The sequence below is a fragment of the Zalophus californianus genome, chromosome 7 (assembly GCF_009762305.2).
Source record: "Zalophus californianus isolate mZalCal1 chromosome 7, mZalCal1.pri.v2, whole genome shotgun sequence".
In the NCBI taxonomy this organism is placed as follows: Eukaryota; Metazoa; Chordata; class Mammalia; order Carnivora; family Otariidae; genus Zalophus; species Zalophus californianus.
Window position 1 is genome coordinate 21,976,927 of NC_045601.1, and position 26,871 is coordinate 22,003,797.

At 38.9% G+C, this 26,871-nt stretch overlaps 1 protein-coding gene across 7 annotated transcripts in view; it reads left to right on the forward strand.

Moving 5' to 3' along the window:
- Nucleotides 1–26,871, forward strand: part of PLAGL1 (PLAG1 like zinc finger 1) — a 109,358-nt gene that overhangs the window by 56,223 nt on the left and 26,264 nt on the right. For all 7 annotated transcript variants that reach the window (XM_027601433.2, XM_027601431.2, XM_027601430.2 and 4 more), the window contains exons 2-3: nucleotides 4,040–4,076; nucleotides 21,959–22,031. The gene's annotated coding sequence lies outside the window, so the exon portion shown is untranslated. The remainder of the gene's footprint in view (nucleotides 1–4,039; nucleotides 4,077–21,958; nucleotides 22,032–26,871) is intronic.

Sequence of the window (26,871 nt, forward strand, 5' to 3'; positions counted from 1 at the left end):
TTGTTACATGAACTAAGAATGGCATGGTTGGTTTTTTACATCCTAGAATTTTAAAAACTTTAATGTAGGTTAATAAGTTATATCATCTTCCCGGTAGGTAAATGAAGTTTAAAGGAAAGTGCTCATAATATTCTCTGATGATGGGTCCTACCTTCCAGTGAAGGTCTTCATTCCCTTCCCATGTCAGAGTCCAGGTTCCTGAAAACCAGAAACTCTGGTGAAGTAGAGCCTACCTGCCATTGTCTTTGTGCTCATGATTATGCTCATTAAAGGCATTTCTTGCATGTTCCTCTGTAGTTATTTACAAACCTAGTTGTACAAATATAGCCTCTATTAAGAGTTTAAAAATTTAAGAAAACAGTGAACATGAACATAAATGTTATACTTGTGGTAACATGCAAAGAAACATGAAAAAAATTCAGTCAGTTTTGTGGAATGTTTTAGAATGAAGAACCACAGAATAACCATACAAGTATTGTGCTTATACTGTATCTGCCAAGGTTATTGTGTTTAGCAACCATAAGTAAAAGGGACATTAGCACTTAGGAGTAATTACTCTTACTTACCAAGACTTGGAAAATTTTCACTGTTTGTCATAGAAATTAATGGTAACAAAATAACTTGATTTCATCATCCTAGGTTTGAGAGATCATATAGCCTAGATGCTTAAAACCTGGACCCAGGTGTCAGGATCAGTCATTTGCTGATTATGTGATCTTGGGCAACTTACTAAGACATTTGGTGTCTGAGTTTCCTCATGGGCCAAAAAGGGATAATATGGTGCATCCCTTGTAGGGTTGTTATGAAGATTAAATGAGATAATATATATAAAATACCTAGATTATGCCATGGTAAGCTCTTAGAGCTTAGAGGTTTCTGGTTAGAAAGATATTATATACTCTATCAAAAATGGATACACCCTGTAGGTAGAAAGGTGGCTCAGTTGGTTAAGCGACTGCCTTCAGCTCAGGTCATGATCCTGGAGTCCCAGGATCGAGTCCCGCACTGGGCTCCTTGCTCAGCAGGGAGTCTGCTTCTCCCTCTGACCCTCCCCCCTCTCATGCGCTCTCTCTCTCTCTCTCTCATTCTTTCTCTCAAATAAATAAATAAAATATTTTAAAAAAAGACATAGTTGAACATAATATCCCATCAGTCAACTAGATGCAATTGACATCTTCAGATTACTTTATCCAACAACAACAGAATATATATTCTTCTCAAGCTCACATGGAACATTCACAAAGATAGATGACATTCTGGGCCTTAAAACACAACAAGTTTAAAAGAATAAGATCATATGTTGTTTGCTCTCAGGCCTCAGTAGAATTTAACTTGGAGATCAATAATATAAAGGTAAGTAAGAAATTTCAAAATACGGGAGGTTAAACAGCACACTTTATAGAAGGTCAAAAAAGTATATCAAGAGAAATTTTAGGGCGCCTGGGTGGCTCAGTCGTTAAGCGTCTGCCTTCGGCTCAGGTCATGATCCCAGGGTCCTGGGATCGAGTCCCACATTGGGTTCCCTGCTCAGCGGGAAGCCTGCTTCTCCCTCTCCCACTCCCCCTGCTTGTGTTCCTGCTCTCACTGTCTTGCTCTGTCAAATAAATAAATAAAATCTTTAAAAAAAATTTTTTTAACTATTTTGAACAAAATGAAAACATGACTTATCAAAATGTCAGATGCAGAGAAAGTGATGCTTAGAGGAAAATGTAGAGCATTGAATGCAAATAGTAGAAAAGAAGAAAGCCCTGAAATCAGTAATCTAAATTTCTACCTTAGGAAACTAGGGAAAAAAACCAAAAACCCTAAATCTGAAAGTAAGCAGAAGAAAAGATGTGATAAGAATTAGAGCAGAAATTGGGGTACCTAGCTGGCTCAGTTGGCGGAGTATGAGACTCTTGACCTCGGGATCATGGGTTCCAGCCCCATGTTTGGTGTAGAGATTACTTAAGAATAAAATCTTAAAAAAAAAACAAAAAACAAAAACAGAAATCAATGAAATTGAAAATAAGATATCCAAGAAAAGTAATGAAATCAAAAGCTGGTTCTTTGGAAAGATCAATAAAATTGATAAATCTCTAGGGAAGCTAAGAAAAGAAGGATACAAATTATTAATATCACAAAAGAGATATCATTTCACATCCTTTGGATGTTTAAATGATAATAGAATACTATGAATAATTCAATGCCTATACCTATATCTATTAAAGATATCAAATAATTAATTGCCTTTCAAAACAGCACCATGCCCAGGTGGGTTTACTGGTGAATTCTGCCAAACATTTAAGGAAAAAATTATGCCAGTTCTTCATAATCATTTTCAGAGGCTAGAAGCAGAGGGAATACTTCCTAACTTATTTGGTGAGGCCAGCATTACCCTAATATCAAAACCAGACGAGGACATTAAAAAAACCCTACAAATCAGTATCTCTCATGAGCATAGATTCAAAAATCCTCATGAAATATTAGCAAATCAAATCTACCAATCTAAGAAAGAATTCTACATGATGACCAAAAGGGGATTATCACAAATATGCAAAGTTGGTTCAACATCCAAAAAAATCAGTGTAATCTATCACATCAACAGGCTAAAGATGAAAAATCAGATGATTGTACCAATAGATGCAGAAAAAGCGTTCGATATGATCCAACACCCATTCATGACTTAAAAAAGAATCAGTAAACTAGAAATAGAGGGGAACTTCCTCAACTTGATAATATCTACAAAAGCCTACAGTTAACATCATACTTTATGGTGAGAAAGTAAAAGCTTTTCCATTAAGATCAGAAATGAGGCAAGATGGTCTCTCATTGTTTCTTTTCAACAATGTACTGGAATTCCTAGCTAATGCAATTAAGACAAGGAAATAAAAGATATACAGATTGGGAAGGAAGAAATAAAACTATCTTTGTTCACATGATATTATTTGTGTAGAAAAACCAAAAGAATTGACAGACAAAAAACCTGGAACTAATAAGTAATTAATAGCAAGGTTGCAGGATATAAGGCTAATATATGACAGTCACTTTCCTATATACCAGTTGTTGAACAAATGGAATTTGAAACTAAAAACATCTTCCCCTCAATTTTGTTATAAACCTAAAACTGCTCTAAAGGAATGAAGTCTTTTAAAATAGATGTTTGAAAGTATGGAATCTGAATTCAGGCAATACTGTTAGCTTACCTTTCCCCTTTTGACTTTTGAAGTGAATAGTTTGTTACGATAACAACGAGTAAAAAAAAAAATTCTCTCCAGAGACTTTTTCCCTTTAATTAAAACGTATTCTTTAATGCAGAAAAATGGAACTCTTTATTCATGATTTGACATATACTAGGTAGTATAGTCTTTTATGCCCAGTAAGTAAAATACTTATCACTCACAAATGGGTGTTGCTGTTTTAATGTTAAAGATAGATATATAAGGGCGCCTGGGTGGCTCAGTCGTTAGGCGTCTGCCTTCGGCTCGGGTCGTGATCCTGGGGTCCTGGGATCGAGCCCCGCATCAGGCTCCTGCTGGGCAGGAAGCCTGCTTCTCCCTCTCCCACTCTCCCTGCTTGTGTTCCCTCTCTTGCTGTGTCTCTCCCTGTCAAATAAATCTTAAAAAAAAAAAAATAGATGTATAAGAGGTTAGGGACAGAAGGGGGTTGTGGGGAGGGGGGTGGGTGTACTTATAAAAAGGCAACATTGAGGGATCCTTGTAGTGATGGAACTCTTTGGTATCTTGACTGTGGTGGTAGATATGTGAACCTACAGGTAATAAAGTTCTGTAGAACTAAATGCATATACAAATAAGCATAATGAAACTGGGAAATCTGAAAAGACCAGTGGATTGTGGTAATATAAATATATTTATTGTGATATTCTACTTTAGTTTTGTGAAAAGTTATCATTGGGGGAAACTGAGCAAAGGGTACTCAAGATCTCTCTCAAAATCATGTATGATACAGTTATTGCAGTAAAATTAAAAAATGCATGTGCAACTATTATATAAAACTATTAAATGATTTTTAATATATTTTTTTTGTTTTTGTTTTTTAGGTTGTTTCTGCCTCGTTGATAAATCCTCATTGGTTTTGTAAGTTGACATTTTAATTTTTTTTATTCTCCACCCTCAACATTTTGTATTTTCTAATTACATAAGAGTGCTTTTCTAGAGCACCTGGAGCAAAAATTGGAGCAAAACTCTATTACTTGGTTCTTAACGTTATTTTCAGGTCTGTTTCACTTTTTCTGATACCATTAGGTGATAGTTACACTGAGGAAGTTTGAATTACACATCTTAGGCTGGTGCCATCTGTTTCTGTGGAGTGACTTCCTTCCAGGGTTATGATTAGCGGGAGTAAAGTGCCATCTGTGGAGCTGAGGTTGTATATACATCCATCCTGTTGGACATCACAGTCTTCACACAGAACATCTTGGTGGCTGATAAGAGGGACACAGCACCCTGGGAGAAAGCCACTGGTGTAAGTGGTTTGACTAGTGAGATAAAATGAATTCTTCATTTACATGTGAAAATCTGGCAATTAGATGAAATGAGGGCAGGATTCCAGGCTGGGAGAATTTAACTTTATTCCCACTTTATCATTTGAAGTAGCTATCTTTCTATTTTGTAACTTTTTCTTTGTTGTATATTAAACAAAATTAGAACTCCTGTTTTAACAATGGGTAGGGCTTTTTTTTTTTTTAATTCCATGAAATGCAAACATTTGAAGTAGGAAAATTTGGACAAACATTTTTAACCTGAGAAAATAAATTATTCTCTATATAACTGAAAACATATTACATTATTAAGTGGGTTTTACTCAGCCACTTTCTTAGAAAAGAGACTGTGTTGCCAGTATGGAAACAATAAGGTTATGAACCATAATGTGCAGTCAGTAGTTTTGATTTATCTATGTTGTCATTTTGATGAAGAACTGAAATATGCTAAACTAATTTTAAGGACATCTTTGAGAAATATTGTCTGAAGATGGCTTTGTTTTTCATCATGTTAGCAATGGAGGATAATATTGTTAACAAAGTAACATTTGGGGGATTTGCATTCTCTGACAGTGTCTAAATCGGTTTGAATCAAATCAGGTTTTGTTTCACCTATTTTGAGGCCACTAGGAAGACACCTCTAATACAGACTTCCCCAAAGTATATGCCTTGGAATATTCGTTCCTTTGGATGTTAACTGATGTTATATGGGAAAGGGACCTATGGTCATGTAAATTTGGGGAAAAAAACTGAGTTAAATTAGACTTATTTCCAACAACTGATTATCTAAGAGAGCCTATGGTCTATGGTGTTTCTCAAACATATTTCTCAATATAACCCCAGTGTCAGCAAATATGCCATAAGACTGGTGCCCCATGAAACATTTTTGGGGAAAAAGTGCTTTAAAATTTAGGAAATTGGTAAAAATGACAGGATCTCTTGTACATTTTTCACAACGATGGCAAAAGAAAATAAGGACATTGGAGTTAGAATGGAAGAAATATAACATAAAAAGACTGTGAAGTATCGTAAAACCGTTGACATGCAACTAAGCATTAATAATTATTATAGATATAAAACAATTTTTTTTATCTTGAAAGTAAAAACATGTATTCTTCCTTGTTGTAGTCACCTACTAATTCCCACATCACTCTCATTTCTTGAAGATTTAGCTCCTGGCTCACTGTCCTCCTCTCCAAGACCAATGTGTCCTAATTCTTGGTGATTTTATGGCCACCCTGGGGTCCTTCCAATACCCTGATTTCTCACTTCCTTAACTTCCTCTCATTCAATGATCTTATTTCCCGAACGACTTCACCCATGTCCTCCCACGGTCATATTGTGGACTTAGTCATTAGCAATAACTGTTTCCCTCCATGATCTTGATTTTAAGCATCCCATGCTCCACCAGTCCCCACTCCCACCAACAAATTTTTAACTCCACCTGGACATTTCCTTACTCAATGTCAGCAGCCTCTACGCTATCATTAAAATCACCCATTTATCCCTCTCTCTTATCCCTCCTTCTTGCTTTGTTGCCCTTAGCTATCTAAATCCCAAAGACATAGTCTGTCTCTTCCATGCCTGCAGCTGCCCAGCTAAACACAGCTGGAGAAAAGTGCCTAGCCGTGCTCACTAGTCTTACTTTAACTATTTTGATTACTAATCTCAGGGGGGCCCTAATATGTTCTGGCAATTTGGACAATTAATTCCTAGGATAATATTTAAAACCTATTTCTCTGTAAACTTCCAGTTCCTCTTCTCCTATTCTCCTTTTCACCTGATGACCCTGTTTCCTTTTTCACTGATCAAATAAAAATACCCAAAAGAGAACTTCCACAAGCACCCAGCATCACATCTGCCCAACCACCTGCACCTGTACCTTACATTGTGCCTTCTCTTCTTCCCCCTGGGTGAGCTGCACCGATCCAGTCTAAAGCTTACTCTTGTACTTACGTGCTTAGATTCTTTTTCCTTTCCCCTTCTCAAGGATATTGCTATAGCAGTTGTCCCTTTTCTCCCCTGCATTATGGATTTCCCCCTTCCTTTACTTAATTATTTAACTCCCATTCCCCCTAGTTACCAATCCATCTCATTTCCATTTCCTTTTACACAATTTTTCAGTCTTTCTGTTCAATCTATCTTGATCCCATTTCAGTCAGGCTTGATTCTCACCATTCTACCAAAACTGTCTTGAGTGTCAGCAGTGACCTCCATGTTGCAAATCTGACAGTTCTCAGTCCTCATCTTACGGGACCTACCAGTAGAATTGACCCAGCCAGTCACATTCCTCCCTAGTGTTATGAGTCTCCACACTTCCCCAGCTGCCTTCCAGTTACCATGACCACCTATATCAGTCTGTAGTGCAAATATCTCTTCATTGCCCTGACTTCCGAACACTGGGTGACCCAGGGCAGTTCCTGCGCGGTGTCTCTGCCTACATTCACTCCCTAGCTAAGCTGATTCAGTTTCATGGCTTTAACTACACACATACACTGGTAACTACCAAATTTATATCTCCAGTATGAACCTCTCTCCTGAACTCCACATTTAAAGATCCAAATGCTGAATGTCTTATAGGCATATCAGACCTAACATGTCCACAGTTAGGCTCCTCTCCACTCTCATCCAGACTTTCTTCTTCCTTACTCTTCCTAATCTCTGTAAATGGTGACTCTATTCCTCCATTTTCTTAAGCGATACTCTTTAGCACCATTATCATTTCTTCTTTTTCTCACCTTCTACATATCTAGCTGTCAGGAAATACTATCAGCTCTACCTTAGATATATCCAGAAAAGAACTGCTTCTTACTACCTCTTCCACTATCATACTGGTCCAAACCTTCATCATTTTTTCTATTAAAATAGCCTTCTTACTGGTCTCCCTGCTTTTATACTTTCTCCCCTATAATCTATTCTCCAAACAGCAGCCAGATAAATTATTTAAAACTCTTAACTCTGATCATGTTACTTTTCTGCTCTAATGACTCCAGCCAGTGCTTCTCTTTATAGAAGTTTATAAACTTAATATGGGCCCCCATTACTTCTGACCTAACCTTTTACTGCTCCCCCTCACTCCCTGCTTTAGCCATACCAATATTCTTGTTCCAGGTAGGGGTTTTGCAGTTATTGTTGCCACAGAAAGCCATAAGGCTTGCTTCTTACCTCCTTCAGGTCTTTGCTAAATTGTCATTGCACCTAGGCCTTTCCTGACCAGCCTGTTTTGAATTGCCACTACTTCTCCTTGCCTTACCCTCTTAGTGCTCTTTATCTCTTCAGTACTTTAGTTTTAAATCACCATCTGGTATATATTTTGTTTGTTTGTCTTACCTTCCTTTGACAATGAACTCCACAAGGAAGGGAACTTTGTGTGTTTTGTTCAGAAAGAGGAAAGTGGAATATGGGAAAAGGATTGTGTAGTAGGTACTGACTGCCTAACATGCCTTTCTCTTGTTGCCTCCTGACCACAAAGATGGGTACGTGACTCACATCGGGGCAGTCTTTGTATCTTGTCCTTCTGGTATTCTAGTCCTGGGATGGGCATGTGATCCAAGCCAGGCCGACTGGAGTTTTCCATGGGACTTCGATTTTTCTGACTGGAGGTGGCAATAAAGAAATAATTCCCATCTTGTTATGGGTCCTTTTAACTGTTAACAGACCATTAGACAAAAAGAGAGCTACAGCCATACACTATAATGCCTTTGGAACACTTACAAAAATTGCCCATATACTAGGTGACCAAAAAAACACAAAAAGAATATTAGAGCAGATGCAGGGGAGAATAAGAAAGTTTTAAGTGAATACTACATAAAGTTCTATATAAATAATCTTTGAAACTTTCAGTGTGTAAGACACTAAAGTTTATTTTGACCTAGTTTGCCTGTCAGATTGATAAATTCTTCCTAATGTTCATGTAATAGTTACTTACATGCTACATGACTTCCACAGCTCAGAAAGATAAAATAGATATATTCAAGAGACTTATATAACCCTCATTAAAACATAATGGCCAATGCAAAAATTTTAAAATATTGTCAGTTATGAGAATAAATGTAAAAATCTGCAAATAAGATTTTAAAAAGAACTATCTACTCTGACCAAATGGGACTTACCCTAAGAGTACAAAAATGGTTCAACATTTGGGAATCTTATGCATAAATACACTGTACAATAATTTTTTTAAAGTGTGAACTTAGGGGCACTTGGGTGGCTCAGTCATTAAGCGGCTGCCTTCTGCTCAGGTCATGATCCCAGCGTCCAGGGATCGAGCCCCGCATCAGGCTCCCTGCTCCGCGGGAAGCCTGCTTCTCCCTCTCCCACTCCCCTGGCTTGTGTTCCCTCTCTCACTGTCTCTCTCTCTGTCAAATAAAATAAATTTTTAAAAAATTAAGAAAAAAAATAAAGTGTGAACTTAGCGTCCTATGGGACATTTAATAACATTTAACACCCATTTCTGGTCATCTTTTAGGAATAGTACTTATTATGGATATAAAACATTTGTTTTGAACCATTAACGTTTATTAATAGTAAAGCTCCCAGAAAATTTCCATCAAGATCAAGAGTAGTGACATGATGTCTGCTAACATGGTAGTATAAGTTCTAGCCAGGCAGTGACACAGAAAAGTAACAAGTAAAGTTATTAGAAAATGAGATAACAGTAAAATCTTTTTTTTTTTTAAGATTTTATTTATTTATTTGAGAGAGGGAGCACACACGAGCATGCATGAGCAGGGGGAGAGGAAGAGAGAAAGGGAGAAGTAGACCCTTCGCTGAGCAGAGAATCCGATGTGGGGCTTGATCCCAGGACCCTGAGATCATGACCCAAGCCCAAGGCAGACACTTAACTGACGGAGCCACCAAGGCACCCCACACTAAAATCTTATGGGCAATATGATGGATAGAGCTATACAGTTCTGAAAGTCAACTATAAAACTCTTAGAATTAATGCAATTCCATAAGTAGTTAGAGAAATGATAAATATATGTTTAGTGGCAATAATTGGAAGCTGAAGATAATAGGTTCATTTCTTATGGCTAGCGAGAAACTAACATACTAACTCAAGTAAGAAATGTGTATTTTCAGAATTTCCTACAATAAGTATATATAGCTTTGTTATGAGAAAATAATATCTTAAGAATATGTTTTCAGTACTTAGATGTAAGAAAATTCTAGTGCTAGAGCTCAAGCTCAGCTGAGTTTTGTCAATTGTAGGCTTTCCCAGATAATTCAATAAGGAAGTTTGAATGCTTGATTTTAGAACTTTAGTTAGATTAAACATGATTAAAAAGCAGCTAAAATCTCAATCATCTGTGTATTTTGAAGTATTGCTCAGAGAAAAACTAGGTTTGAAATTTCTTCTAAGAATTTTCATTTTCTTTTTCTGTGCTTGTTTGATTAGAGGTTCTTTGGTAAAAAATGAATAGATCTTGGGATGTCTGGGTGGCTCAGTTGGTTGAGCGTCTGCCTTTGGCTCAGGTCATGATCCCAGGGTCCTGGGATCGAGTCCTGCATTGGGCTCCTTGCTCAGCGGGGAGCCTACTTCTCCCTCTGCCTGCTCTGCCTGCCACTCCCCCCTCCTTGTGCTCTCTCTGTGACAAATGAATAAATAAAATCTTTAAAAAAAAAAATGAATAGATCTTGATACTTTTAGTAAATGGCTCCTAATGCCATTTTGTTACTGAGGACTTGGAGTGTTCTATCATAATTTAGTTCCAAAAACTCTTTTTAAGAGCTATAAATTGAGCAGACAGCATGGTGGAGAGTACAAGTTTTAGAATTAGGGTAGCCTGGCTTGAATTCTAACTGTGATGCCAATAAGTATGTGATTGAGCGAATTAGTGAACCTTTCTTAGCCACAGTTTGTCTTTTATAAGACTGAAATAATAATAACTATGAGGATTATAAGGATTAATTGAGGTGATAGACCTTGTCATTAGCAATATTCAGTAACAATCTAATTCTATATTGCTCAGTATTATAATTTGAGATACTAGTAATATGTTATTTTACAATGTACTTTATACAGAAGATCATCTCTTTATTTGTTATATATTCCAAATTCTGAAAAACTCTATATTTTTATGGTTGAGAAAATGACTAAGAGACATGAGCTGCCCTGTAATCCCAAACAAGTCACTTTTTGCATTTTTTGAGCTTTCAGGTAATCTCTACATCTTAATGATGTAGAGAGGATGAAATGTGATAACGCAGACTTTTCAGTATTTACTTGTAAATATAAAGCACTAATGCAAATGTAAGGAGTTCATACTGAGGGGACTTCTATGACTTCTAGCCATGGTGTAGTAACAGGAACTGGGTTCAATCTCCTGCCTTAAACAACCAAAAAACAAAATAAAACAAAATAAAAGCCCGTAAAATATTTAAAACAGGCTTTCCATACATTAGGCAACCAGCGGCATAAGACTGAACCCTGAGAGAAGGGAAACAAATGATGTGCCCAAGGCCACAGTGTAAGAAGGGGAATCCAAACACAGCTCAGTGGTCACCCTGAATTGAGGTAATAGAGTTGGGAATTCAAGGAGGCAGGTGCAGCTAGAATTTGTAGGACAGCATTCTAGAGAAAGAGAGAGTTGCTCAAAGAGAACACTTTAGAGGTCATCAGAGCGTTCCCCTGGAGTCTTCAGCTGAGTGCCAATTAGTGCACACATATAAGAGAACTACCCAAGGCTGGGAAAAGAACCACTGGGAAGGAAAATGTAGATCACAGGTCAGGGAAGAATGTGTCCCACCAGACTAGAAAAACATTTTAATATAAGTGGCATAAAATGGAGTACTTGGAAGAGTATTGCCTCAGTAGTGAGGGAAAATTAATCCTAGACTAAAGGTTGCTCTGAGCCTGTCTAAAAAAGAAGAAAAAAAAAAAAAAATCCCAGAAGTAAGCCATTAAAGAGTGATCATAAACTTTTTTGGTAAAGGGTAAGATTGGAAATATTTTAGGCTTTACAGGGCATATGATCTCTGCTGCATCTACTAAGCTCTGCCACTATAATGATAAAGCAGCCATAGACAATATGTAGATGAATGAGGATGGCCAAATTCTAGTAAAACTTCATTTACAGCAATAGGCTGTGGGCCAGATTTGGACTGTGGGCCACAAATTGCAGACTCTTGGTTTAAAGGTCAAATTGTTTCTAGTAGTTTTAACTTCAGCCCAGAACAAAGCTCAAGGATATTTAAAGAACTGTAAAATATCCAGCACGTAACAAGGTAAAGTATGCAATATCTAACATTCAATCCAAATTTACCAGATCTCCCAAGAAACAGGAAAATTCAATGGTGAAGAGAAAAATCAATCAATACAAGTAGACTCAGAGATGATAGATTTAATAAAGATAAATTTAATAAACAGATTTTTAAATATTTAGTAAACATCTTTACTAAACAAAGATATTAAAACAGTTATTTTATACATATGCTCAAGATTGTGTAGGAAAGCAGTAAGTTTAAGGAGAGACATGAAAGCTATAAAAAAAAAAAATCCAAGTTGAACTTCTACAGGCAACATAAACGTCTGAAATGGAATATACACTGGATAGGATTAACAGCAGACTAGACATTGCAGAAAGACTTTGTGGGTTGGGAATATAGCAATAGGAATTATACAAAATGAGACACACATATAGTGAAAAACCAAAACAGCTCATCAGTGAGCTATGGGGCAACTTCAAACAGCCAAATATATGTATAATTGGAGTCTCCAAAGGAGGAAGGTAACAGAATAAATATTAAAAGAAATAATGGCTGAAAGTTTGCTAAATTTGATAGAAACAGTAAGTTCATGTATCTTAGAGGCTTAACAAATACCAGCAAGTACCAAAAAAATGAAGAACATTACACCAACGTATATCACAAATAGTTTAAACCAGTAATAAAGATTTTAAAGCAGAGAACAAGGACACTCTAAGGTTAGAGGAAAAAAGAATGACAGTAGACTTTTCACCAAAAGCAATGCAATCCAGAAGACAGTGGAGCAACGTCTTTAAGATAAAGAAAAAAACAGTCAACCTAGAAATCTATAGCTAAAAAAATATCTTTCAAAAAAGATAGTAAAATACTTTTTTAGACATACAAAAGCTGAAAGAATTCACCACTATTATACCCACACAATAAGAAATGTTAAAGGAGGGGCGCCTGGGTGGCTCAGATGGTTAAGCGTCTGCCTTCGGCTCAGGTCATGATCCCAGGGTCCTGGGATCGAGTTCCGCATTGGGCTCCCTGCTAGGCGGGGAGCCTGCTTCTCCCTCTGCCTCTCTCTCTCTCTCTCTCTGACTCTCATGAATAAATAAATAAAACATTAAAAAAAAAATGTTAAAGGAAGCTATTAGGAAGAAGGATAATAATACTAGATCAAAATAAAGAACACCAGAAATAGTAACCTCCTGAGTAAATGTATAAGTTTGTTTTTATTTAAATCTTTTTTTAAAAAGGTGATTGTTTTAACCAAAAATAGCAACAATGTAGTTGGGGTTTATAACATGTAAAATATATGACAACAGTTGCACAAAGGTCAGGATGGGAAAATTTGAAATGTGGTATAGGTTTTTTTTTTTTTTAAGATTTTATTATTTAGAGAGAGCATATGAGAGAGCACGAGTGGGGGCAGGGGCAGAGGGAGAGGGAAAAACAGACTCCCCACTGAGCAAGGAGCTTGATGCGGGGCTCAATCCCAGGACCCTGGGATTATGACCTGAGCCGAAGGCAGATGCTTAACTGACTGAGCCACCCAGGTGCCCTTAAGGTTTTTATACTATATGTGAAGAGGTGTAATATCCCCTGAAGGTACATTGTGTTAAGAATATAACAAAAAACCCTAAATCAACCACCAACACCTCAAAAGAAAGAGTTATAAGCCAAAGGAGATTAAATTAAATCAGAAAAAAATAGTCCAAAAGAAGGCAGGGAAAAAAAGGAAAAGGGAAATGAAGAATAGATGGGTAGTAAGATGTACATTTCAACCTAACCGTATCAATAATCATATTAAATATAAATGGTGTAAGTACTCTAGTTAAAAGGCAATGAAGGTCAGCTTAGATTTTTTTTTTTTTAAAGAAGAAAATGAATTAACTATATGCTGCCTGCAAAAAATGGACCTCATCTATCTAAAGACACAGATGATAGGGTAAGGGATGGAAAACAGTATGTATTTAGTACTAAGTTTTTTTTTTTTAGCTTGGAGTGTCTAACTTCTAAGTAGGAATTAGAGCAAAAACTATTGCCAGGTATAAAGATGATTCTTTCATAATGATAAAGTGGTAAACTCATCAAGGACTCATCATGGCCTGTTTGTTTAACCAAAGGAAAAAGAAGGCATAAACTAACAACATCAGGAATGAAAGAAGGCTCATAACTACTGATCTCATGGATATTACAAGGCAAATAAGGGAATACTACAGTCAGTGTGCTCACAAATTTGATAACAGATGAAATGGAACAGTGTCTAGAAAGATACATACAAACTACCAAAACTGTCTCAAGGAGAAACATTACACAAATTGCCCTATATCTATTAAATCAAGTTAATAGTAAAAACAAAAACAAACAACAACAACTTTCCAGAAAAGAAAAACCACCAGGCCCAAATGGTTGTGCCGGTGAATTTTACCAAATAATCCATTTGACAAAAAAAAAAAAAAAAAAATGAAAAGGGAAATTGGAAAGTATTGTCAACTGACTGAAAATAAAAACATATTTCCAAATAAGTAGGATGCAACTATAGCAGGGCTTAGAAGTAAATTTATAGCACTATGTGCATATACTGGAAAAGAGCAACAGTCTCAAAATAATGGCTCTAGGTAAGGGATTGTCAAAATCATCTTCAAATATCTGAGTGTCTTTTATTTAAAAACATGCTTATTTCATGTTGGAGAAGATAATACAGATGGTTATGAAAAGGCAACTCTTAGCCCTTCATAGGAAAGAAATAACCATCAGACTTCCCCTGCTGTGGGCTGAGTTTCTTTAGTGAGGCATGTTCCCTTAGATATTCTTTAGTTTTTTTTTTTAAAAAGTAATCTCTATATCCAAGGTCAGGCTTCAATTCACGATCCTGAGATCAAGAAGTCACATGCTCTACCAACCGAGCCAGCCACACACCCCTCCCTTAGATATTCTTAAGGGTTTTTTCCCAGCTTTTAACTTCTGAGATAAACGGTGGTGAAGGAAAAAATACATACTTTTTTTTAGTGTTAATAGGCTACAGATGAACATGCACTTTTAAACTGATGTATTATATAGTAAGTAATACAATGTAAGAATGAGCAGTAATTTAAAAAATCACAGAACTGTAGAATTAGAAGGGTCTGTAAGTGGTGTTCAAACAACAGTTGTCTCAGCTCTCTGCCTCTTTTAATATCAAAGCTTTGGGTAAAAATGTTTTTTTGGTTTTTTTTTTAGGGGACATCCATTTAAGTTTGCAAATCAACAAAACAGTGCATGAGAAGTAAGCCACTGGAAGACATATTCAGTGTTCAGAGAAAATTACATCAAGCTCAGGGACAGTCACTAACATTATAGATGTGATTTTGTACTAGGTAAAAGGTTGGGTGTATGTCACCTTCTCTCCAAAGCCTTTTCTGGCTTTCTCAGACTTAGTGGCCTCTGTCTTCCCACAGTCTTCTGTACACTCTGTACTGTAGCATCTACATACTACCAACTATTGATAGGGTGTCATGGAAAATGAGACCAGGAGAAAAAAAAGGTTTGCCATTTACCACTGGCCGTCTTTGTGCTAAAAGTTCATCTGTTTTCTTCTAGTGAGTAGCATGAGGGTCAAATGAAATAACATACGTAGTCTTTGAAAACTTTAAAGCACTAGCTCCATGCAACAAAATATTCCTATTATATATTTTTCCTTTTCATGTGGCAACTGCGAATTTCTGCCTAGCAGACATACATTCCTGCTTCAAGTAGGTAAATGGCAAGAAGCAAAGTTGATAGCACGGAAAAACCACATTGCTGCTTTATAACAACCAGGGAGGGGCGCCTGGGTGGCTCCGTTGGTTAAGCAACTGCCTTCGGCTCAAGTCATGATCCCAGGGTCCTGGGATCGAACCCCGCGTCGGGCTCCCTGCTCGGAGGGAAGCCTGCTTCTCCCTCTACCACTCCCCCTGCTTGTGTTCCTGCTCTCCCTATCTCTCTTTCTGTCAAATAAGTAAATAAAATCTTTAAAATATATATATATATATGTGTGTGTGTGTGTGTGTGTGTGTGTGTGTGTGTGTGTGTGTAACAACCAGGGATTTTCCCTCAATCAGCTTTTTAAAAAAGACAATTCAATTAGTGTTTCTATTTTGTGTAGTAGCTTATCTTTTATGACAGTGATCTGGGTTTATTAGTTGGCCACCTTAAAAATATTAGACTCGAGTGGTAAATTTTTAGTGCTCGAGAGAACCATGTCATCCAGAGGCTGAAAGTTACATTTGAAGTCTTTTTATTGAAAAGGAAACCTGTTTTTCCCTTTTAACAAGTTTTACATTGGTTTGATTTTTAATACCAATGATAATAGCTACCACGATTAGGCATTTATTATATGCTAACACTGCTTTAGGTGCTTTACGCAAGTTATCTAATTTGATCCTTCCCAAACCTTGCCAGAGAAGATACTATTCCTCCTTTACAGATGAGGAAACTCAGAGTCTGAAAATATTGTTAATAGCTTAATTTACAAAATTACTAAAAGATGACACTGAAATTTCAATATGGATCTGACACCAGACTCCATACTCAAGCACTGCGTCCTTGGATGAGTGGTATAGAGCATTGGGCTTAGGAATAGATTGATTGTTTTAATAGAGTTAAGGTGAGAGACGTTCAGTGAATAATTCTATGCACACATGGTAGTTAGGTACTGCACAGGATTGAAAAACAGAACACTTAAAGTTGTGGCTCTGCTACTTACAAGTTCTGAGAGTTTGGCAAATCAGTTTATTACCCTTCTTAAGCCTGTTTTCTTTCAAAAATAGAAACTAGTAAAACTACCTGTCCTAGGTGGTTGTGGTGAAGATCAAATGATGTTTCTAAGGGCCTTAAATCGTTCTGAAAGGGACACCTGGGTGCCTCAGTTGGTTAAGCATCTGCCTTCGGCTCAGGTCATGATTCCAGGGTCCTGGGATCGAGCCCCATCGGGCTCCCGGCTCAGAGGGGAGCCTGCTTCTCCCTCTCCCTCTGCTCCTCCCCCTGCTTGTGTGCACTCTCTCTGACAAATAAAATCTTTTTTAAAAAACCCACAAAAAATAAATGCTTTTGAAAGGGTATATAAATGAATTGATAAGTTTGCCATAGATCATTTGACATAGCCTTTCCTTAAGTAGTAAATTTTCTGAGTGCTTTTAAAAAATGATTTGATTTATAGAAACCTAGTGAGTTTCCAGAGCAGCTCTATTGAATTAGAGTGATCTATCATGTAAGGAAGTTCTACTCCTGAGACTAGTGTTCTTCGATGAGATACTTTGTTTTTGAGGAATGGTTATTTCACAATACCTTGTAAAGGAATTCTTGACAGATATTTCTGTCTTCATTTTGGAACAGTAGAAAGACAGAGAGGCCCAAAGTGGATGGATGCCAGAGTCAGCTTTGAGGTTCCTAATATAACTGTCACACTGCATCTACTAGGAAGCTACCTTTCCCGTGCCATGTAGACTTCTGTATTTTCTAAGCTCATTTCTGTCCGGACTTGAGAGTAAGTGCAAGTCTTCTTGAGGGCTGTTTGGGTCTGTGTACAAAATGACATCTTTGGCAGTCAAATGAATAATCAGTGAATGGATCCCCCAGGTTATACTGAAGCTCATAAGATGGGCACGTGGGAAGGTTGTGTTCTGTGTCAAGGAATGAGTTCTCCATGCCTTTCATTCCAATATTGTTTATTTTCTTTTTGGTTTAGGAATTTTCAAATTTAACCCATCCACTCCCATGTTTCCTCAGGATTAGTGACAGAAGTGGAATGGAGCACAATAAAATAAACCCATTTTGTTACAGGCTTTCTTGAAGGTTGCCTCAAAGAAGCAGCTCAGAATTTGGAAGAGACTTGAGAAAACTTTTGGTCAAATCGGTTCAGTGTAGGTAACCAGTCGGAAGAATCCATCTTCTTTCCTCGCCCCTCGTGCTCCCCCTCCCCCTTGCTAACCCTCCTCACCCCACAAAGCTGTGCACCCCACAAAGCTGCACATGGCTCATTCACGCACAGACTGTCATTTAGGGGTCAGGGTCACCAGTGTGGGTGCTCACCTGGTTCACACCAAAAGCTAACCGTTCTATCTCCGTTCACGTTTTTGTTCCACAAACAGAATCTACGCAAACTGGCTCTCTTTCGGTTGTGTGGCCTTCCCTGGAAATCAGGCCTTGAAGGAAGCCCTAGCGATTATGGCCGTAAATTCATCCTCCGGTGGTAGTGTGCGGGGTGTGAACTGAGAAGGGCTGCCTGCATCGCCATGCTCCTATCATCATTAGAATGATTAGGTTGAGAATAAAGTGTCCTGAGCGTTTGGGTACGGTGACACTAAAGAAATTGCAGATTGAGACCATTGCTCGTGGGATTGCAGGACGAAACAAGAAAGGGAGAGTGAGCCGGGCGAAGTTTATTTATGGAATGTCAGGGGGCCATGGAGGCCCAGCAGGCCCTAGAAGTGGAGGGCTTCCCTGGGTGCTTGTTTTCTCCCTCTGACCTTGGATGAACTAGCGAGCAGTATATTATGCCGGCCGATTGTGCTGGTTTGTCATGGTTAGCATTCTGGACTGTCCCTGGAATGTAGGAAACGGATGAATTTGAATTGAACCATGAGGTGGTCTGCCGGGCCCTCTCCTTGTCTCAAGGAAACCTGTCGCTGTTTGTCTGGGCCTGGCCTGATGGAAGCAGTGGAGGGAAAGAGAGGTGGGCCTTTGATCTCTTTGTTGCAGCTGCTCCCTGGGAACTCGCTGAAATCAATGCCCTGTTTTCCTGAAGGAATGAATGGCTCTGCCTAACTAGCTTTGTGAAGCTGTGGGGGAATTCGCTGCCTCTGTTTATTGACAGCTGAAAAGGAGCACATGGGGTGGAATGGACCTTCTTGTGAAAACCAGGCACAGGGAAAATTAGACCTCAATTTAACACAGAGGAATTTGGAAATTCACCCCAAAGGAGACGGTGGTTTCTCATGCTTACATTAGAATTACTCAAGTTTGGGGCTAGTGTGTAATGAACAATGGGGGTTCTGTCACAACTGTGTTATAAGTAGGAATATGGTATGCATAATAAATGATACTAAGTAGAAGTTGATTCAACACCCTCCTTCTATTTTAAACACAAAAGGAGAGAAAGACAAATATTAACCATGATATAATCGAGTGATTCTTTTTATTTTTGCATTATGAAGAAAAAAAAATTGATACTTAAAATGAGCATTATTCATGTACTATTACTAAATGTCAAGAATGTCATTTATGTTTCAAAACATCTTTGAACTTTGTATCTAAATTTCACTCATGAGAGCTATTCCTGCCATTCTGGATAGTGTGTGTTGTATGGGAATATTATAATACGGTTATTTTTAAAGTTCTCTTCTTAGGACGTTGTAACTGAAAGGCTATGCCAAGCATAAATGAAACTGGCTAATAGAACAGTATAGCCCTTGCCATTAACACAGTTCATAAATCCTAAAATTACTACCTTACTTTTGAGAACACAGTAAGGAAAAAGTCTTGAGTTTATCACAAGGAATCATCACCATACCTTCTTTTACATCTCCCCTCACTTGCTTGATTTCCCAGGAAGAATTTATAGCTTCTTCCTTTGGCCCCAAGCCCTTTGTGCACACCTCTATTATAGCACTTAACACACTGCCCTGTAGCTCTTTGTTTAGGTGTATTCTTTTAGCTGGAAGTAAAGCAGCTGTGGCGGATTCATTTTTATATCTCCAAGCCCAGCAAAGCTCTTGGCTCAGTGAATGCGAGCTGCCTGAATGGGGATTGATAGCTCCCTGTACATTACTTTGAATGTAATTACTTATCCAGGCTTCAACTGCAAATACTACATTTTAGGAAAACCTGATTGATCTATTGTTACCTGATTGGTGCTCTAGCTTTTAAAAATCTATTCTTTATGGAGAATCATTAAACACTTTTTTTGATTCGGCAAGTTTGTTGAGCAGTCCATCAGCCTCTGAACAGGAAGCATAAAAAAGTGGATGGCATTGTCCTTTTTAAATCTAAATTCTGTTCTCCAATATTCTTTCCTAAAATTAAATCTCAACACAGTGTTTAGATATTTCCAGTTTGATGAAAAAGCTTTTAATTTAGAGTTTTGTAGACTTTCACTTGACCAGATTTACTGATTGAGATGGATAAAGCTTCCGTTTTACATGATTTAATTCTAGGATGTAATATTAAATAATGCAAAACAAAACACCCTTTGACAATTTCTTTAACCAGATTTACCACTACTGTATGTTATGAGCCCCTTATCAAAGGAAGTAAACACCTTCACTTGTCAGTGAAAAGTCTAAGGGAAATTTTTAGTCTAAAGGACTAACTACTGTGATTTCACAGGACCCTAGATCAAGCCCAATTCTGGGCTGTTCTCAAGTTAAAACCTATTTCTTTTTAAGCCACAGCTTTAAGTGGGAAATAGTTGTCAACATTCTTTGGGAAACAACATCTTAAAATCGTAATGGAAAATTTTAGTAAAAGGGGGGGGTAAGTAAGCACAGAAGTACAGTAACTGGCTAATATTTTACTCTCCATGATATTTTTGTTTTTACCACCAAGATTATTTTTAAAGAAATCTATTTGGTCGCCTGTTTTTGATTAAAGGTAAGGATGAAGTTTAAAATACAGGTTTGCAAATGTGTGAGTTTTGGTAGGAATCTTGTAGAGGAATGGGGTGTTTGTATGGGTCATACAAATGTGGTAGATTCAGCAGTTTGCAATTCTGCTGAGATTTCAGATTTCTTATGAAATAGGAAAATTACCATGACCTTGATCATCGATAGACTCTCGCCCCCATAAGTATTAACTTGTAGTTAAGAAAGCAGTAAGCATAGCACTTAGGTTTTATAACTTGGTTGCTCTACTCTCCGTTTCTGGAAGTAATTTCATGTGACATCATACCAAAGTAGGGAGGGGTGGAGGGTGGAAGGAAGTGTAGGAAATCAAACCACACTTTCTCATTTTAGCAGTGAGGCATATCTTTGTCTACATTGATAGAAGGAACTACATACAGTCCAAGGAAGTAACTTCAGTTAAAAACCGTGTTATTGCTATGTCTATTGAATCAGATAACTCCAGCTCCATGATCCTCCATAAAAGAGCCTTTTCTCAGGACCAAAGACTGCTATAACATCCAAGAAGAATCGGTTCAAATGCTTTAAGAGTAAAACCTTCAAAATAGGTTTAGGGATCAACATATATGAGGTGTTTGTATTTGTGTGTCTGTTTATCTCCATCAGCAAACTTCCTTGTAGAAAGACACCAGATACTTCCCTCTCAGATGGCTTCCCGTCCATCCAGACTGACCAAATAAAGCAGCCCTACTACCGGCTTATCTAGTCATTGAAAGGGAAACATCCTCCTTATTCATTAGATTGAATTACAGGAAAGCCTGTTCTGAAATATAGATTTAAAATTACCTTCATTGAGTGTGCTTACTGTCAACAAGTTCTGCCTCTCAGGCCACTTTTCTCACAGTGTCGTTGTCTTTTGGGTGGGGGGGGAACGCAGTGAAGCAAAGGAGGTTTGTTTGGTTTGGTTTGGTTTGGTTTTTTCATGGGTTTTGTTTTTTTCCCCCCTTGGTGTTTTTGGTTTTTGTTTGCCTGTTTGTTCGGGGCCTTTTAATGATCTTTTCTTGCTCCTTAGAAGCCCCCCACTCCTCTCCACTTCACCCTCAACCCTGTTCAGGGACTCGTTTCCTTTTCCCAAAGGATAGTGTTTGTGTTTGACGCTTTTTAAAAGGTTCTGATGATCTACCTCATTTCTGCCCGAAGCTGTGAGGTATTTGTTTTTGAATTGGGATCTCTGGAAAATAACTGCAAGTACATGAGGGCTCCTTGCTTCCCAGGCACGCGCGTGAAGCCCTTTACTCAAATTAATTCATTTAATCCTCAAAAGGCTCTTGTGCTGTAGGTACAATTATTGTCTTCGTGTTACAGGCAGGGACGCCGAGGCCGAGAGAGACCAAACAAATTGTGTGGGGTTTCTAAGTGGCTCCAGGGTGCACCTGATTTGAGCCTGGGCCTTCTGACACCGTGTCCCATGCCCTTGGCCACATCACTGCACAGCCTCTCCCCAAGGAGGGCTGCCGTCAGACCTTGAAGGCGGGTTTCTGGAATGTAGGGATATGGCACTAGGGCATGTTGACGAGGAGAACTTTTTGATCTTGGCATTCCTGAACTCATAGTCCGTATATCAGTGTCTACTTATGGAGCATGGATGTGGTTTTTCTCAATGCCTTTTTTTTTAACCTTCTGATTCTCCTCCCTCCCCCCACTCTAGGATTGCTCTCACGTCTGATGTGGCCTGTGTCTCACGTCACATCCACACTCCTCTGTACCTCAGACTGACAAAGGTAAGAATGTCTCTGCCAAGCCAGGGGACTTCTGCCCCATCTGCTCTCCCACGCTAGGTCGTGAGTCTGTGTTTTTGTTCTTGCCTCTGGTACGGCACACACCAAAGCCCGCCACCTTTCCCATAGTAGAGGGGGTTATATTCCAGAAAATGCTCGCTCGCACAGAATCTGCACTTGAGGAACTTCAGGCTTTGAAGGAAAAATAGGGTTGAGGGATATGAAAGCCTATTTTTCACTCTTTAGAAAATATCAAGAGAATATGCGAAAAACTGTCATTGATATTTATATCCATTTAGAAATAAGGGATATTATATGACTGATTTTTATTTATCATGACTTGCTTACTGGAAATTTGTGGTCTCCCTCTCTTACATTTTAAAAAGATGTTTTAAAATGATCTTAAAAACAGATAAATAAATACTAAGGGAAAATTTGGGGGTGTTATCCTGCATTTAGAATCATAGTGAGTCTGTTGTATATGTTACAATTCAGTTTCTAAATCATGCTCTTAAAACCATAATATGAGGTGATTCTCAATTTGTATCTGTTCTGTCCAAATTTCCTAAAGTTATGAAATGGGGAAATAAGTGGGCCTCTAAATCCAGTGTTTATCTGAGAGAACTTATGTTTGGCAGGATCCTCAATATTTATCAGAAGTTTTTATTTCTGATCATTTTCCACCATACATATGGAGATTATAATTTATTTTAACCACCTATTTCAAAATAGCAACCTCTAATTCCAGCATTATATTTCATATCCAACGTTTTGGTGTGTTTGTTTTCTTCCCCTGTAACATGTATTAGTACTCTGTTTAAGACGCCCCTGCCTTCCTCACCTAACGCTGTCGTCCCCGTTTCCGAGCTTCAGTGCTTACAGTGTTGCTTAACCATAGTTCTTAGCCTCTCTCCACACTTCTTTTTTTTGCAAAATGTCCTTGACTGTAATATGCCATATTTTTTTTTATTCCAGTGTTCTGTGTAAGTTTTCTTATATTACATCTAACACTTGGATTTTTTTTTTTTCCTAAGCCTCTCACTAGATAAGTCACTTCCCAATTTATTTTGCTCTGGGGGCTGACTTCTGGAAGGTTATTCACAGCTGCCTGAGGTGGAAAGCCAGAGTGAAGAGAATATTAGATATAAGAGGGTGTGTGTTTAAATTTCTGTTCTCCAAGTGATTCTAACTGAAACTAGTCCACTTCCCCACCAACACATTCAAAAGAAAAACTTAGCAAAATCCAAAAATGCCACAATCACTTCTGTATGTCATTTAGGTCACTTTATGATACCTGTAAGATCAGTTCGTGCCAGGCACCATTGTAATTGTTTTCTCTAGTTAAACATGATATTGCCATGTGAAGCACAGCAATAATATTACACTTTTTGAAGAAGTTAGGAATCTTTCAAGTACATGACATACAAAACTTTTGAAGCATGCAGGAAATAATAGAAATTTCTTTCATAAGCACATGTTAGCAAATGAAATCGTGCCTTGATGATCCAAATTAAAGATTATGAAAGTGAATCAATCATGTATGCTCTGTCATGTATATCATACTCTGAAACAGGTTATTAGTGTTTTCTTTTTTTTTCTTTTTGAGTTTAAATGCATTTTATTTTTAGACAACCTACATGACATGTTTTTTTCTTTTTTCTTTCTTTTTTTTTTTGACATGTTTTTTTTCTTAAAAACAATGCCTCCGCTCCAAATAAATCAGGGTAGTTATTAGTGTTTTCTAATTGGGAACTTACCCAGCCTGTAAAGTCGTTCTTGATACTTATTAACAGACTACATCTACTTTGTCTGTATACTTTAGACCCTGCAGCATTGTGCTTTTATATGTACATATGTAATGTATAATCTTGTAATAGCCCTGCAAACATCGATGTCCCCGTAAAGGGAAGTTAGGGCACTTTCCTGAGATGGCATACCTGGCAAGTAGCAGGGCCAGTATTCAAACCTGGACCCATCTGACTCCAAAGCCAGGGATCTTTCTGCTCTACCACACCATTTTTCTAGATTGTATCTAGACAAATACTGTCATTTGGTTGATGTTTTTTTGAACTAACTGTAGGAACACAAGCTAGTGTTAAGTAGGGTATGCTGCTGACACGGTAGAATAAGGCAGAGTAAAACACATTGTTTTATATACACTTCTGCCCCAGCAAAGTTTATCATTAAAATGTCTTTATTAAAAAAAAAGTCTTTATTTTCTGACTCCCTGAACAAACAAAAGGCCAAAATGAAGGCAGTTTAGAGATGAAGGGAGTGGGGGTGGTGATGTTCCTAATATAGGATAGTATTGAATATTGTTAAAGTTAGTAAATAAAGCACCTTTCTCTACCAGTGTGTTTAAAATAGCACTAGGAGCTATGCATGTTTATACTATAACGAAGTGTACTTTATTTGGGGAATCATTTAATTGATCCATTATGTGGCATTTACCAAGGTAGTTTTTTCCTTTTTGTTTGAGCACAGGAATTAAAAGTGATTCATAAAACAGACACACACCCACACAATCAACATGTAAATTAGAACCACATTAAGATGATCATCATTTTATGTTTCCCTAAAATGGTTCTCACTTGCCCTGTATCGTCAACTCCGTAAGAGTGTTGTGAGTTCTGGTTCAGGGAAGATTTAGAACTCCCTGCAAACAGTTCATTTTATGGAGAAACCTCAGGGTGCAGTTATTGCATTTATTCTTTTTGTGCACATTTTTTGGGTGGTTTTTGGTTTTTTTTTTTTTCCCCAAAGTTACTACAGTTATATTGATTTTAATGTATACGCTGGATTAGTCCGGAGCATAATCTCTACGTCTGCTGTCTGAGGTCTCTTTCTATAACATAAACCTGAGCACATTGCTCTCCTGATGACAAATTTTCAGTGGTTTTAATGAGTCAGGACTCTTGGTTGCCACTGACAGAAACTCATGGGACTACGGAAGAATCCCCAACGGCCAAGTGATGGGAGTGTATTTGCATGTTAGAAGAATCCCTCTGACAGAAGCACTGTGATTAGAATGAAGGGGAGCCACTCCAAAAAAAAAGACCGAGGAGCCAGAATGGACCTCAGTTTCCACTATGTAGAAATGTCCCTTGGCCCTGACCTCACTGATTCAGGCTCTTTACTCACCAGGCTGGGAGTAGGTTTAAGGGAAGCCACATGAAAATTGAATTTTGGCCAATAAAATGGGCTCGTCTTCCATCCTCTGGCACACCTCTCCACCCTTTTCCTAGCAAGTTTCTAGGCATTGGAGAGATTGGAGAGTAGTCTCCTGCACATGGTTGCGCATGTTGGGTGATGGAGGTCGGGGAGAATGTTCATGAACTGCTTGCTTCTCTCTTCCCTTCTGGGCCTCACCTATCTGGCGTGAGCAGGGAAGTAAGTGTCAGCAGAGGCCAGATCCTTGTGAGGCCAGAGTGGCTCCGCACTGTGGTTCCTTTGCTTTCCCGCACCTCTGCCTGCTTGCTCAACACAGCCTCGCTTCCATGTTTACCGTCTATGACTTCTCTTCTCAAGTCCAGTTTCCTACGGAATCCTCATCTTCCCAGCAACCACAGCTGGGAGAGCCTTAGCCCGCTCTGCCTCTGCGACAGGGCACTTGCTCCCCGGGGAAATCCTCCCCCACCCCCTAGTTCCACCATCCCCCTGGAGGTGCCCCACTTGCCGGGCAGACTGGGGGCCTGGGTGGCTGGAAAACGGGGTTTCCTGGTTGCTGATTCTCATCCATCTGAAGTTCTGGCCAGGGCCCGCTGTTCTGAAAATTCTGATCTCTGCAGGATGGCTGGTACAGCTGGGCTTATCTGGAAACCTCTCTAGTTTTTGTCAGGGCTTTCAGAAGCTTCTCCCGAAGGCCTCCCAATATTCAGCCACAGGACTGAAATGGAATCTGCTTTGAGGATGTGTGACTGGCCTCAAAGTCTGAACCCCTCTTCGTTGTTCCATTTGGTACCACAAGTACCTACCATTACTGCAGCATCTGTGAACACATTTGTCACACTGAGGGCTTGCTCTCCTAGGGTAGGACTCTCCTCTCCCCCGAGCTGCTCCGTTTGCTGCACACTCTCGTTTCCATCGGGTGGAAATGAGCCGTCCCTGTCCCAGCTTGCTGCCCTGTGAGGCCGGGCCAGGCTTGGGAAGCAGGGGTGTCCTGTGCCTGAGCCTAGCGACACTGGCCTCCCTCTTTCCTCTTCCGGCTGACATCTTTACTTCCTTTGGTTTTTAAGCAATTCACAGTGTAGATGAAGGCCTTAAAGACCACTTTCTCTGCCTCTCCCTTTCTAGGTATTTGCATAGGAATCAGAGGAGTTAATCTTGTGAGTAAACTCCACATCTGCGCGGGCTTCCTTCCTTCCTCCTCTGTCTGCCTGGGGGCTGTTAGCACAGGAGTGCCCCCAGGTCACCAGTGCCTCTGCAGAGACCAGACTCCTCTCTGCGGCAGGGGATTGCCATTTTTGAAAAGCAGTCTGGCTCCAGTTGTAGCAATTGAGGCTAGTCGGTAGCACAGATGCATACAGCATATGAGGCTAAGGTTCTTGGTGCCTTCCGGACACCCCTGCCCCCCAAGTCTGAACCTCACCACACAACTTCAGGTATGCAGGAAGTCTTCCTTTTTTTATTCCCTGTAACTGATTCAGAGTCCAGCCCCCATTAAGCTAACCTACAGGGAAATTTCATTTCATGTCTGTCATTTGTAAGTGTCTCCCTTTCCCTCACGGGGTGTGTCCTAGAACCCAGAGATTTCCATGGCACCTGCTAGGTGAGGGACTGGCTCGGACCTTTTGTGTGTCATGGCAGCAGGCTCTGTGGCTCTCCGCCTCAGGACCATGAGCGG